This window comes from Sus scrofa, chromosome Y (genome assembly GCF_000003025.6).
Source record: "Sus scrofa isolate TJ Tabasco breed Duroc chromosome Y, Sscrofa11.1, whole genome shotgun sequence".
Lineage (NCBI taxonomy): Eukaryota > Metazoa > Chordata > Mammalia > Artiodactyla > Suidae > Sus > Sus scrofa.
The window spans coordinates 384,897-400,050 of record NC_010462.3 but is presented as its reverse complement, the minus strand read 5'-3'; positions in this window follow the sequence as shown (position 1 = coordinate 400,050).

The following is a 15,154-nucleotide window of genomic DNA, read 5'->3' as shown; positions in this document are numbered from 1 at the left end:
TCTCTGTTTCTCGTAATAGCTTGCAATGGATCATTAGATAAATGGCTTTTTAATAAAGAGGATCCAGGTGTACTAGTAAAATCCTGTGATGGAGTATCTTTAATCTCTCGGCTTCATTAAGCAAGGACATGCTCTTTCCTTCCCTATTCTGCTTGAGAAGCCAACCCTTTCCTGGGGTATTAATGACGACAGCTCATTTATCACTTTATGAGAATACAAAAACACTCTTATCTCCATCCTACCCATTTCTCCATTCCCAAAGATTGGCAATTTAGAAAGCCACTTCCACTCTATGGCGGGGCAGGGGGGGAGGGGGGGTCAAGTACCTCCCTTTTCTTCCCTAGCAGGCATTTCCAAAATCACCACACAAATTCAGAATTAATAACCATGTATTCAGGAGTTCCCAACATGGCACAGTGGAAATGGATCCAGCAGTATCCATGATGATGCAGGTTCGATCCCCGGCCTCACTCAGTGAGTTAAGGATCCTGTGTTGCTGTGAGCTGTGGTGTGGGTTGCAGATGCAGCTTGGATCTGGCATGGCTGTGCCTGTGGCGTAGGCCACCAACGGCAGGTCCAATTTGACTCTTAGCCTGGGAACTTCCATATGCTGCAGGTGCAGCTCCCTCCCTCCCCCTCCCCCCCAAAAAACCATGCATTCAATAGATTCTGGTCATGTTTCCCCCTCTTTACCAATTAAGGGGCACCCACACAAAAATCAGAACCTCCATTATGATCCCCGAAACCTAAGGGACAACAATAACGTCAAGCCTATTTCCTTTTTAAAAGCCACACACGGTACAGTCTCAGTCTTAGAGGCAGAATTCCGTATGCTCAAGCAGCAGGCTCTTGAGATGAACTGAGAAATTACTCAATCCAGGATCTCAGTGGATTCACAGAGTAAAAAAACACTCATTTTCAGGATAACTATAAACAACCTCTTTTTTTTTAAAAAAATGAAGTACAGGTGCGAATTTCAGGTGTACAACAAATATATATATATATTTATACATTTTTTTCACATCATTATTCACATTATTCCTTTATAAATTATTGCGAGATTTCGACTCTATTTCTCTGCTACACAGTAGGACCTTGTTATCTATTTTACATAGAGTAACTAGTATCTGTTAGTCCCAAGCTCCTAATGTATCCCTCCCCTAACCCACTTCCACCTTGGCAACCACAAGTCTGTCTTCTGTCTGAGAGTCCTTTTCTGTCCTGTGGATAGCTTCATCTGTGCCATATTGTAGATGCCACATAGAGGTGTTATTGTACCGTATCTGTCTTTCTCTGACTTACTTCACTTAGTATGAGAATCTCTAGGTCTATCCATGTGGCTGCAGATAGCATTATTTCATTCTTTTTGATGGCTGAGTAGTATTCCAGTAACACCCCCTTTAAAACCATTAGCTGGAACTCAGGTACAGAGAAGTGTCTCATATTTGTATTCACTGTCTCCTATTTTTTTTGTTTTGTTTTGTTTTTCCTTTTTTTGGCTGCACCTGCAGCATATGGACATTTCTTGGCTAGGAGTCAAATCAAGAGATTTAGCTGCAGGTCTATACCACAGCCACAGTTCATGGCAATGCCAGATCCTTAACCCACTGAGCAATGCTATGGATTGAACCCACATCCTCATAGGTACTGGTTGGGTTCTTAACCCAATGAGCCACAACAGGAACTCCCTGTATTCATTTCTAACAGAGATGATTCCTCTTTTTTCAGACACATGAAGAAAGCTGGGCAGTTGGGGAAGGTGACTTATCTATTTTGGGGAAGATGGTTCTATGTCACTCATCCTACAACTTAGGGTCATATGTTTACAACAGCAAAGGATAAAGCAATAATTAGCTTGAGCTATTTCTAGGCAGCCATGGAAGGAAGGTGTCAGAGAGTGAACAGGAGCCTCAGGAAGGATGGCTCCGAAGAGCTTTCCCTGCCTTACAATGGAACTGGCCACCAGGACAGGTGATGGGCAGGTATACCATGGGTCATCCAGACAGTGGACCATTGTTCAGAGACACAAAGACATGACCTCTCAAGCCTGAAAAGACAGGCAGGAACCTTAAATGTGTATTACTCAGTGAGAGAAGCCCATCTGAAAAGGCTGCAGCAGACTGTATGATTCCAAATCTATGATTTTCTGGAAAAGGCAGAGAGAGTTACAAAATCATTAAAAATGGCCAAGGCTCCAGCAGTCTCACTGTTGGGCATATGCCCAGGAAAAACTTGTCTTGAGAAAGATACATGCACCTGTATGTTCATTGCAGCACCAGTCACAATAGCCAAGACACAGAAACAACCTAAATGTCCATCAACAGATGAATGGATTAAGAAGATGCGGTACACATACACAATGGAATACGACTCAGCCATAAAAAAGAACAAAATACCATTTGCGGCAACATGGATGGAATTATATACTCTCATATGAACTGAAGTAAGTCAGAAAGAGAAAATACCATATGATATCACTTATATCTGGAATCTAATATAGAGCACAAATGAACCTTTCCACAGAAAAGAAACTCATGGACTTGGAGAACACACTTGTGGTTGCCAAGGGGGAGGAGGAGGGAGTGGGATGGACTGGGAATCTGGGGTTCATAGATGCCAAGTGTTGCCTTTGGAATGGATAAGGAATGAGATCCTGCTGTATAGCACTGGGAACTGTATCTACTCACTTATGATGGAGGATAATGTGAGAAAAAGAATGTATATATATATGTGTGTGACTGGGCCACCTTACTGTATAGTAGAAAATTGACAGAACACTGTAAACCAATTGTAATGGAAAAAAAGAAAAAGCATTTTTTAAAAATTGCCAGGGCTAGGTGGAGCGAGGGAGGAACAGGAGCAGCACAGGGCTTCTGAGGAGCCGGAGAGCTGTTCTGTTTGATGTTTTATATATTCATTTGCTTTTTAGGGCCACACCTGCAGCATACAGATGTTCCCAGGCCAGGGTTGAATCAGAGCTGCAGCTGCCAGCTTACGCCATAGCCACAGCCACACCAGATTCAAGTGCGTCTGCAACCTACATCACACTTCATGGCAATGCCAGATCCTTAACTCACTGAGTGAGGCCAGGGATCGAACCCTCATCCTCATGGATGCTAGTTGGATTTTTAATCCACTGAGCCACCGTGGTAACTCCTGTTTGATGCTTCAAATGTTGGAGACCTGACATGAGTATTTTCAACACCGAACACACCACACAGAGTGTGAATCCTGCTGTAAATTGAGGATTTTCAAGAGCGTATCAATGTGGGCTCATTGACAGTATCAAACATACACCAGGGAATGTAAATTGGTACAAACACTACAGAAAACAGTATGGAGGTACCTCAGAAAAATACAGAATTACCATGTGATCCAGCAAAGAAAAAAAATTGAGAAAAAGAATATTTGTGTTAGATTTTAATTAATGTAATATTAAGAATAGGAAGTAAAAAATGAAAACATTTTTTAAGGTTTTCTATTGTTTTGCTTTGTTTTATTGGTTTTTAGGGCCACACTCATAGCATATGGAAGTTCCCAGGCTAGGGGTGGAATCACAGCTACAGCTGCTGGCCTACACCACAGCCACAGCAATGCCACATCCAAGCCACATCTGTGACCTACACCACAGCTCACAGCAACACCAGATCCTTAACCCACTGAGCAAAGGAAAGCCAGGGATGAAACCCATGTCCTCATGGATACTAGTCATGCTCATTACCACTGAGCTATAAGGGGACTCCTTAATAATATGTTCAATATTTAAAATACTGAGAACGTAGACATCCAGGAGTTCCCTTTGGCCTGAATCAAACTAAATAATATTTCCCATTTTTCCAAATTACTTTAAAAGGTAACTTTTCAATGAGGATTTTGTACGTATGTGTGTGTGTCTTTTCTAGAGCTGCACTCGACAGCATTTGGAGGTTCCCAGGCTGGGGGTCTAATCAGAGCTGTAGCCACCAGCCTACACCACAGACACAGCAACTTGGGATCCCAGCCGCCTCTGCGACCTACACCACAGCTCATGGCAACACTGGATCCTTAACCCACTGAGCGAGACCCAGGGTTGAACCCACAACATCATGGTTCCTAGTTAGATTCGTTAACCACTGAGCCACGATGGGAACTCTGAGGATAATTTTACACATTATCTTATCTAGTTCCTGCCTTCAAATTCAGTATAACAACGTCAAGTGTAACATTTATAAAACTATTTGGCAAAATATTCTGCTTACAGTGATGGGAGAAGAGTTTGTATTGGGCTCCTCTTTCTGCCTAGATCATTTTAAAAATCAACATTTAAAAATATGTATTCCTGGAGGTGGGCAGCAAAGAGCAGGATGTGAGGTGTCGACACCCCTGGGGAAAGGGGAGAACATAGATGAGAGAGGAAGCAGGTGACTGTCCCTCAGGGCGTGCCCTGTGTGACACCACCAGAACCAGGGAATGTGCTGCCATTTTCCATGTCTGGGAAGTCAGAATTTGCCCTTCCACACAGCCCAGGACCCTGCAAATCAAGGACAGCCCCCTGAAGGGCAGGAGTCCCAGAGGCTGAGCTCAAAATCAGTGCAAACCCCCTGAACACCCTGGCCTGACTGCTGATGGCATGATCCAGCGTGAGCCTGGAAGGAGCCTCAGACAGCTCAGTCCCAGGAAAGCTACACTGTTGCATAGAGACAGCACCCCCAGCTGGAGAGAGTCGGGAGACCCAAGGCAGACCAGTTACTGAAATAAAGTATCACTCACTAGTGTAACGAAAGATGCATTACTTCAGGGTAAGGAGACAAGCATGGGACAGCTGGACCTGAAAAATACCTATCTTTCTCTTCTCTTTTCCCTATTCCAGGCTTCCTATTCCAGAAATCATATAATCTATATCCTACATAATTAATATTAATCATTGATACCAATTATTAGTATTAATTATATCATTAGCATATAACTGAATTCATGTGGTGGCTCAGTGGACACGAACCCAACTACAATCCATGAGGATACAGATTCGATCCCTGGTCTCGCTCAGTGGGTTAAGGATCTGGTGTTGCCACAAGCTGCGGTGTAGGTCACAGATGAGGCTCAAATTCCGTTTTGCTGTGGTTGCAGCTCCAATTTGATCCCTAGCCTGGTAACTGCCATATCCCATGCATTTGGCCCCAAAAAGGAAAAAAAAAAAAAAACACAACTAACGTTAACATATAAATATTATATATATATATATAATATTATATAATTTCTGTGCTATAATGCCTAGAATAAACAGAAGAGAAGAAAAAGAGGAAGATTTTGTGCTTTCTCAAGATTTTGTTCCTGTATCTGCCAATATTAAAGTTTGTTTCCACTCATCGGATTTATTTAGTGACAAAATCAGAGTTCCCATCGTGGCACAGCAGAAACAAATCCAACTAGGAACCATGAGTTGCAGGTTCGATCCCTGGCCTCACTCAGTGGGTCAAGGCTCCAGCATTGCCGTGAGCTGTGGTGTAGGTCACAGACGTGGCTTGGACCCTGCGTTGCTGTAGCTGTGGTGCAGGCTGGCAGCTATAGCTCTGGTTCAACCCCTAACTTGGGAACCTCCATAGGCTGTAGGTGCAGCCCTAAAAAGGAAAAAAAGATAATAAAGTGACCAAATCATCGATACAGAAAGTAAAGTGTCAGTGGTCAGGGGCTGGAGGGAGTGCGCCATGGATGCTGTACAACGTTATACATGTGTGGTTCATTCTATTCCATGTGTACTATACCAAATAAAAATATTGGGGGGAGGGTTAGGAAAGATAAGGGCCCATGTGACAGTGGCCAAAGACAAGAGACACAGATGGCAGGGAAAAGCCGTGTAGATCATGCCTGGCACATATGGAAACACTCTGTCAGCCAAACCCATGAAGAAATTCATTGGGAAGGCAAAATATTTTCCACACGTGATGTTGGACAGCTTCGAAATCCATATGGATAGACATGAACTTCAAACCCCCACCTCAGACGATGCACACACATCAATTCACAGTGCCTTTTAAAATGTGAGGATGAAAACCATGGGGGAGAAAGGAGTATGTTTTTGCAGCATTAAATATTCTTCTCCAAAAGAGCTGAAGAAGTGATAAGCACATTAAAATGCCCCCAACAGCATCAGCATTAGGGACCTCTAAGATAAAACCAAAAGGAGACGTGATGAGATGCACATTATAATAGCTCAAATGGAAAGGGAAATAGCCACGTCAAATGTTGGTGAGGATTATTATATTTTATGTGTCTTTTTAGGGTCACAGCCACGCAGCAGATGGCAGTTCTCAGGCTAGGGGTCGCATCGGAGCTGTAGCCACCTGCCTACACCACAGCCACAGCAACGCCAGATCTGAGCAGTGTCTGACTTATACCAGAGCTCACAGCCATGCCAGATCCTTAACCCATTGAGCAAGGCCAGAGATTGAACCTGTGTCCTCATGGATATGAGTCAGGTTCGTTACTCCTGAGCCACGACAGGAACTCCCCAAGGCTGTATTTTAAATGGTACAAACACCATGGAAAACGATCAGCCTGAAAATGTTAAATATATAGAACTTCAATAAACTGGAAGCTGCTTCCTCTGGCTATGTAGGTAACCAAGAAAGCTTTTAAAAATGCATGGCTTCAGAAGACCTTCCAAAGAATACTCATAGCAGGTGCGTGCATAATCACCACACACTAAGAACTATGCCCCATCACTATGCACAGGTGAGTTAAAAAAAACAAAACAAAAAACATGTGACTCAAGGCTGAAAAGGAGAAGAATGATGACGCAACAGGAAAAATCCTCAAATAAATTCAGGAGAGTGAGACAAAGGTGTAGATACTCTTGGTTTCAGTTTAAGACAATGCAGAGCAGGCAAAACCCCAGCAATCTGATCAATGGCCTCTCCTGGGGAGGGAAATGCAGGAACTTCCTGGGTGATGATGTAACCACACCTCGATGGGTTCTGTGTTACATTGTATACACACACACAGGGATAGTGATTCCTTTTATAGTGAAAAATCTACATGTTAGGACCTGTGGTTAGCACACCTTGATGGGTTCTGTGTTCCACAGTACACACACACACACACACACACACACACACACACGGTGATACTTATTGATTTTTATAGTGAAAATCTGCATGTTAGGACCCGTACATTTTTTCTCAGTGAAGCCGTCTGACATAAAAGACAGATAGTCAGGTGACTGTGATACAAGAACTTGAAGGTCATACATCAGAAATAGGTAACAAAAAATTGGGGGGAACAAATGCCGACTGAGAGATTTACAGCAGTTTTCATGCATCCACTCACGTGTCCAAGGAGAAGACCACCGAGATCATCACAAGAGAATCAAGCCTTAGCCAATGAGTTTCAAGGTAAGCACATCTCTTCGCACTGAGGGTATCTGTATGGCATGGTGCCAGGAAGAAACACACTCAAATAAGACCCCAAAAGAACCATGATAGATAGATGTATGTATGTGGGAACAATGAGTCTTCACCTCCAGCTTTGCACAAATGAAGGGGATGAGGGATGGAGGAGATAGCCTGTGATGCGAGACATGATTTTATAATATTTCCTTAGCCTCTTTGCTGAAAACTCCATCTTGTCCTTCTTTACTTTATCCCACCTTCCTGCTTGAAATACAGTCACAGTGCTGCTAAATGACTTAAGCTTAAGAACAAAGACCTAAGGGCATGGGTTATTCGCAAGGTCAGCTGAATGAGGACATAAGACAGTGCTCTAGGTGCGCTGCACCTGTGCAGATTGGCACGCCATTTGCACAAGCATGATATGTCCTCTAAAGAATAAGAGAAAGAGGAACCTCATGACCAAGTGGTTTATGAGTGGTCGTTAGCAGAATATGCATTAGAAAAGAGAACCAAGGTGCAAACCTAGGCACACAGGGTTGCCACAAATAGGCATGCAGTTTTGGAAGCACAGTGAGGATTCTCTGAAATGCTATGCATAGACAGTTAACTCAAATGCTATTGATTCTTAAATGCCTAAAGTTTAGAGTAAAAAGTTTAACCATTTACCAGCTAAGTGACTTTTAAAATAAAAAAAAAAAACCTATATCCTGCACCTACAACCCACTTTTCGCTTGACATAATCCTCAAGAGCACAATAAAAGCAGTGTGGTTTCTGGAGGCAGGGCTCTTGGTCCCTGAGACCTTGAGTCCCCCGGTTCCCACCTTTACTTAAGATACATGTCTCTGTGTCTTGTTTTATGTTAACTTTTTTTCCTTAAGTTCCACAGCACCCGTTCTTCAGCCCCATCCTGCTGAGCTGGTCTTGGCAGGTCTGGACTTTATTTTGCATTTCGTGTGTTTTACAACAGGAGAGCCCACAGGAAAAATATAGGACAACATATGAAAAGTCACCTATGCTCGAATGCAAAGAGGAATAGAGCAAAAGAAGGAAATTCAATTAAATAATCATGGTTTTTTTTTTAATCTTCATGGATTAAAGAAAGTGAGACTCCAGTGGAAAACAAGTCTAAGAACCTGATTCAGCTCAATGCATTCAGCTAAAAATTTTGGAAACGTCAAGAATTCAGGAGGCAACATAAATGTCCATTGACAGAGGAATGGATAAAGATGTGGTCCATATACACAGTGGAATGTTACTCAGCCATAAAAAAGCATGAAATCATGCCATTTGTAGCAACATGGATAGACCCAGAGATGAGTATACTAAGTGAGCCAGAGAGAGAAAGACAAATACCACATTGTATCATTTATAGGTTGAATCTTAAAATAGGACACAAATGCATTTGTTTACAAACCTGAAGTAAACTCACAGTCATAAAATACAAATGGCTACCAAGGAGGAAAAGGAGGAGGGATAAATTAGATGGCTGGGATTAGTATACACACTCGACTCTATATACACTAGATCAACAACAAGGATCTACTGTACAGCACAGAGTTAGATTCTGTAACTTGTCCTAACCTAAAAGGGGAAAGAATCTGAAAAAGTATATGGGTCTGGATATATGTGTGTCAACACATCACTTCGCTGTACGTGTGTAACTCATCGTAAATTTACTTCCCTATAAAACCAACTTAATATTTACTTATGTATTAAATATAATACTAAAATGATTCCAGACGATGATGGATCCTCAAAGCAGAGGCCTTTCTCTGGATACTTTGGGGAATAGACTCATCTGACTGGCAAATTTTTCATTCAACAACCGCTGCTGTCTCTTCCTGAGGGTAAATTTTCTTTAGGATCGATTATGGGCCAAAGGTAAATAAAATGACCTCCCAGAGGTAAAATCACAGGGCCAGAAATGATTAAATAATCCCAAAGATATTCAAATACACCAGAAGATTTCGCCTGGTTGTTGGAACTACCTGTTGCAAAACTGCATCTGTAGGCAGAGATGATCCTAAGATGTTAGCGGGTTCCTCGGCTCTGCCCACCTTTTTGGGCAAGAACTGACTGAACGCCTAGCTGCTCTATGAGTTGTGATGCTATTTCCTAGGAGATTCGTTTGGCCTGAAGATTTGTTGTGTCCAAAGGACAGGATTATGATTCAGGTGTCTGAGGGTGGGGACGTGTGCCCTCTCCACATCCATGACCTCTGACTTCTAGACCTTGGATGGCATCCCTGGGCTGCATGGCTCCCCCAGATTCCCCTGCATTTTGACGACGGCACGACCAGGTACTACCCTCCATCCTGTGCTTGGAGATGGGATGCTGTTGCTGGAACTTACCTGTTCCTGCTGTCCTCTGGCTTAAAGCCAGCTGTCTCCAAACTATATATATAACAAAGGCATCCCGCTCTGCCAGTGTCTCTAAAACTCCACAGGTGGGAATTTGACTTTCCAGAAATACCATGAAGTGATTTAAATTTCCTGCTCCAGCCACTTGTGGGACTTGAAGTGGCTGACTCAGCACATGTGCACACCAACCACTACCTTGAAATCTTGTGGTTCAAATACTGGCTGGTATCTCTTGTTTTGTTTCCAGTGTCTTTTGCCTTTGTCTTTCAAGTCCAACTTCATGTCTTAACATCTATAAATGCTACTATAACCTGTTAAATAGTTCAACACACTGTTTATGTCCTTGATTAGAGTGCTCATCCCATATTACTACATTTTTGGAAGACACATATCAAACAGTGACCACCTCTAGAAATTTTCATATCAGCTACATATGAAAAGTTTGTCATCACTCAGGTCCCTAGAAGACGAAAATGAACTGAGAAAGCTCAGCTTTTCCAGGACACACTAGAGAACTGAGGTCCAGGAGCAAAAAGAGTCATCAAATTCTTGGGGACAAATGGGTACAGTCAAGATGACACTTAACCCGAAGCCCAAGCTACCTCCTACAGGGTAGCTCAGATGAAATGGTAATTGTGTCACATTTCTGGAGGTGGAATGTGGACTTTGAGAAGGAAAAGATCCTGAGGACTAAAGTCAGATGACTCAGGAACCCTACCAGGTTGTCACAGTGAAAACCAAGACACATCCCACTGCAGGTCTGCCAAGCATAATGAAGAGACACTATCACGAAGTATGGCCATTGCATTCCCAAGACAAAAGCTTACTCTTCAGAATTTTTTTTTTCTTCCCACCTGTGGTATAAGCAAGGTCCTAGGCTAGGGGTCAAATCAGAGCTGTAGCTGCTGGCCTACCCCACGGCCATAGCCATGCCAGATCGGAGCTGTGTCTGCAAACTACACCATAGCTCATGGCAATGCCAGATCCTTAACCCACTGAGCAGGGCCAGGGAATGAACCCATATCCCCATGGACACTAGTTGGGCGCATCTCTGCCGAGCCACAATAGGAACTGCCTCCAGGAAAAAATATTTTGCCAGAGTCTTAACTCAGCAGATGGAAAGCCATTCCTCAAACTTCACACTTTTAATTTCACTGGAGAAACACTTGAAAAAGTTGCAGTCCAAAGATATAAGCCCACATGCACAATGATTTGACTGCAATATTATAAAATACTATCCCTTCCCTACACCTCATATCACACTTAGAGATTCAACATAAAAACAGTGGATCTCACACAAAGAACTTCAAGATACAGCTTCTCTTTGAGAAGGAATAATTAGGGAAGCCCAAAGTCACGAGACCCAAGTGAAACCTGCAAATATTTTTCTTTTTTTCTTTCTTTCTTTTTTTTCCTGCTTTTTAGGGCTACACGCATAGCATATGGAAGTTCCCAGGTTAGGGGTTCAATTGGAGCTACAGGTGCTGGTCTACACCATAGCCACAGCAACACCAGATCCAAGCCACACCTGCAACCTACACCAGAGCTCACGGCAATGCCAGATCCTTAGCCCACTGAGCAAGGCCAGGGATCAAACCCTCATCTTCATGGTTCCTAGTCAGATTTGTTTCCGTTGTGCCACGATGGGAACTCCTGAAACCTGCAAATATTAAATACAGTACAACTACCAGCCAGATTATCATAAACCCTCACACAATTTTGCTTTCTATTAGCTGATACAATATATGAGGCTTTCAACAAAAGAAATGACAAGGCATGCTGAAAAGTAAAAGCAACATTTATAGTAACAGTAATACTACTAATAACACAACCTGTGTTAACAGATACTGAAAACATTTCTATGGTCACAGATTCTGGAATTTAGACGACTGGGCCAACTTCATTAGACACAAGCTACCCAAACTTTTATAAGAAGAGATATACAATATGAATGGACCTATAATGATGGCAGACATCAAATTAATAATTAATACATTTTCAAAATACAAGCAGCATGCCCCAATAGGTTCACTAGTGAATTCTACTAGACATTTCATGAAGAAAAGATGCCAATTATTCCATGAGCTTTTCCATAAAAAAGAAGCAAGGGAATCCATTCATTCTATGTGTACAGCTTTATCCCAATACAAAAATTAGAGAAAGAAATTATAAGAAAGGAGAACAATATTTCTCCATAATTATACATGCAAAAACTCTCAGCATGTTACAAAAATTATACACATATATGTGTATATGTATATATATGAGTGTATAGATAGATTTATACACCATGACTGAATGGGATGTATTACAGCTATCTAAGCGTGGTTAACAGCCTAAATCCAGTCAAAATAACCCATCACATCAGTAACCTGCAGAAGAAAATCCTATCATCATATCACCGAAGCATAAAAAAGCATTTAGAAAAAAGTAAAAAATTCTTGAAAAAAATTATGATTTTTGATAGTAAAAATCACTTGATGTTTCCTATCAAGTTAGATTCTTCCTCTCGAGAGATCAGTGGTGCAGATCAAAAACATAAAAAGGGTATGTGGAAGCAAACCAGCTCAGACCCAGAGCGAAGCAAAAGAAACCTAGAAGGAAGCAAGCAGAATTTGGAACTTGGGGTCATCAGAAGGCCAGGGATGGATTTCACGAGCAGGCGAAAGTGCGATTCTGATTTTCTTCTTTTTCTTTTTGCCTGCGCCCACACCGTATAGAAGTTCTCAGGGTAGGGAGAATTTCACTTGATAGGAAACATCTATAAAAAGTCTGCATCTAACGTCATATTTAATAAGGAGAAAGGGCATGATTTTATCCTAAGATCAGGAACAAGGCAAGGATGTCTGACTCAACCTCATGTTGGAAAACTGCCTAGAACAATATATTAAATAAAGGAGAAAAAATGTTTACAATTTGAACAAAACCGAATTTACGTGCAGAAGACATAAGTTTATGTAGAAGATTCCCCCAAATTGGACCAACTACTTTTAGAATAAATGACTATAGCCAGGTTTCAGGATCTAAAATCAATATACCAAAAATAAATAGCTCACCTAGACAAGGTGAACAAGGAACAACTGGAATTTGAAATGGGAAAAAAAATTACAATGGAGGAGCTCCCGTCGTGGCTCAGTGCTTAAGGAAACCCAATTAGCATCCATGAGGTGGGGGGTTCCATCCCTGACCTCGCTCAGTGGGTTAAGGATCCAGCATTGTCGTGAGCTGTGGTGTAGGTTGTAGATGCAGCTTGGATTCCACATGGCTGTGGCTGTGGCATATGCCAGCAGCTGCAGCCCAGCTTGGACCCCTAGCCTGGGAACTTCCATACGCCACAGGTACAGCCCTAAAAAGGCAAAAAGAAAAAATTACAACAGGACCAAATACATTTAAATATTTAGGCATCCACCTAAGAACATATGAATAGGATTTGTAACTGGAAAATGAGCAATCTCTGATTAAAGATTGTGTAAATGGACAGAACTTCTGTGCTGGTGGGTCCGCAGGCATGAATCATTATTAGTTGCAATGATAAATTCCCTGGATGTTGCTGGAGATGCACTGGGACAAACCTCCCTAGGAAACATCTGCGGTTTGGATAGTGAGAGAAGATCCCTGGAAATTTTGTCCCAAGAAGCAGGACAGATTCAGCGCCCGGGTGAGGCTGATAGAATGTGTGTCCTGGGGACTGACAGTCAGCTCAGGACGGTGACAATGAGTCGGGGAACGTGGGATCCACCCCTGACAGACATGCATTTCCTCTTTCTTACAAAGGGCAAGGGCACAGATCCAAAAGGCAGAAAGGGGGTGTGGAAGCAAACCAGCTCAGACCCAGAGCGAAGCAAAAGAAAACAAGAAGCAAGCAGAATTTGGAATCTGGGGTCATCAGAAGACCAGGGACGGGTTTCACAAGCAGGTGAAAATGTGATTCTGATATTCTTTCTCGGCTACGCCCACACAAGAGAGAAGTTCCCGGACCAGGGATCGAACCTGCACCACAGCCGTGACCTGAGACGTGGCACTGATGATACTGAATCCTTAACCTGCTGAACCCCCAAGGAACTGCTATGATGTTCTGTTCTTTACCTCTGTCCTCCGCAAAGGTCAGCGTCAAAACAGCTGCTTCAAACGGCAGAATCAGAATGGCTGATTCAAAGGCTGGAAGGACCCTCTGCGCAAGAATTTTCTGCATCAATTCTTTGGAACCGCAAGCATGTTAAGTGTATTGCCAAGAGGGCAATGAGAACAAACTCTTGTCATATTTTGTTAGAAACGATAGTGAAAAGGACATGAAAAAGAATATATACATGAATTTATATATATAATAATACATGGTCATATATATACTATTGAACCACTTTGCTGCGCACCAGAAAAAAAACGCAATGTACATGAACTATACCTCAATCAAATAAATAACGTGAAAATTCAAACCCAACAAAACGCAGTAACACACAGCATCCAGATGCATGCCTTGCCAAGAGCATCCCCCTCTGTACTCATAGTGACAAAAGCCGTATCCTAAATGGTCCCTACGTTTGCAGTTCCGTTATTAATTCTTTTAAACACAGGAAACATTGAAAGTACCGTCACACATGCTAATGGAAACAAACATCAGGTTCTTGAGGCTTAAAGAAGTACCTGAGCAGCAAACCACGTCCCTACCCTGGAGCTTTCCCAGCGGGTTCTGAGACTTTGCAGAGTGCGATGTGGAGAGAGAGAAAAGGGGAAGGGAGGAAAGAGACGGAAACACAAAGATGCTGACAACACCTTCAAGACACAGGGAACACCAACGAGGAGTAACCCACTCCGGCGATAAATGTTCTATGGTTTCACTCTTGCAGATGCAGGCAACATCAACCTCATCACTATTCACTCCACACCTGGTTTCCTTTCTTTTCTCTTCTCTTCCCTCTCTTTCTTCCTTCCTCCCTCCCTCTCTCCCTTTTTAGGGCCACACCTGCAGCACATGGATGTTCCCCGGGCGAGGGGTCAAATGGGAGCTGTAGCTGCACATCAACACCACAGCCACAGCCACATCGGATGGGAGCTGCATCTGCGACCTGCACCCCAGCTTTCAGCAATGCTGGATCCTTAACCCACTGAGCAAAGCCAGGGATCCAATCCACCTGCTTGCGGACACCATGTCAGGTTCTTCACCTGCTGGGCCACAACAGGAACTGCTCACACCTGGTTTCTTGGTGATAAAACATGCCCTCAGCATGAACGCCAAAGGCAAGACCACCCACGTGCTGGATGCCACTGGTGCCTGTGCCAGACCCCCGCCTGCAGACTAAAGGGTCGTGTTGTCAGAGACGCTAAGAGGAAGGTGCCAGTCCAGTGCTTACAGTGAAGGGAACAGACGGAGCCTCAGGGCAGGAAGGGAGATGAGAAAGTGGGTCAGACGCAGAGGGTGGTCAGTTGTT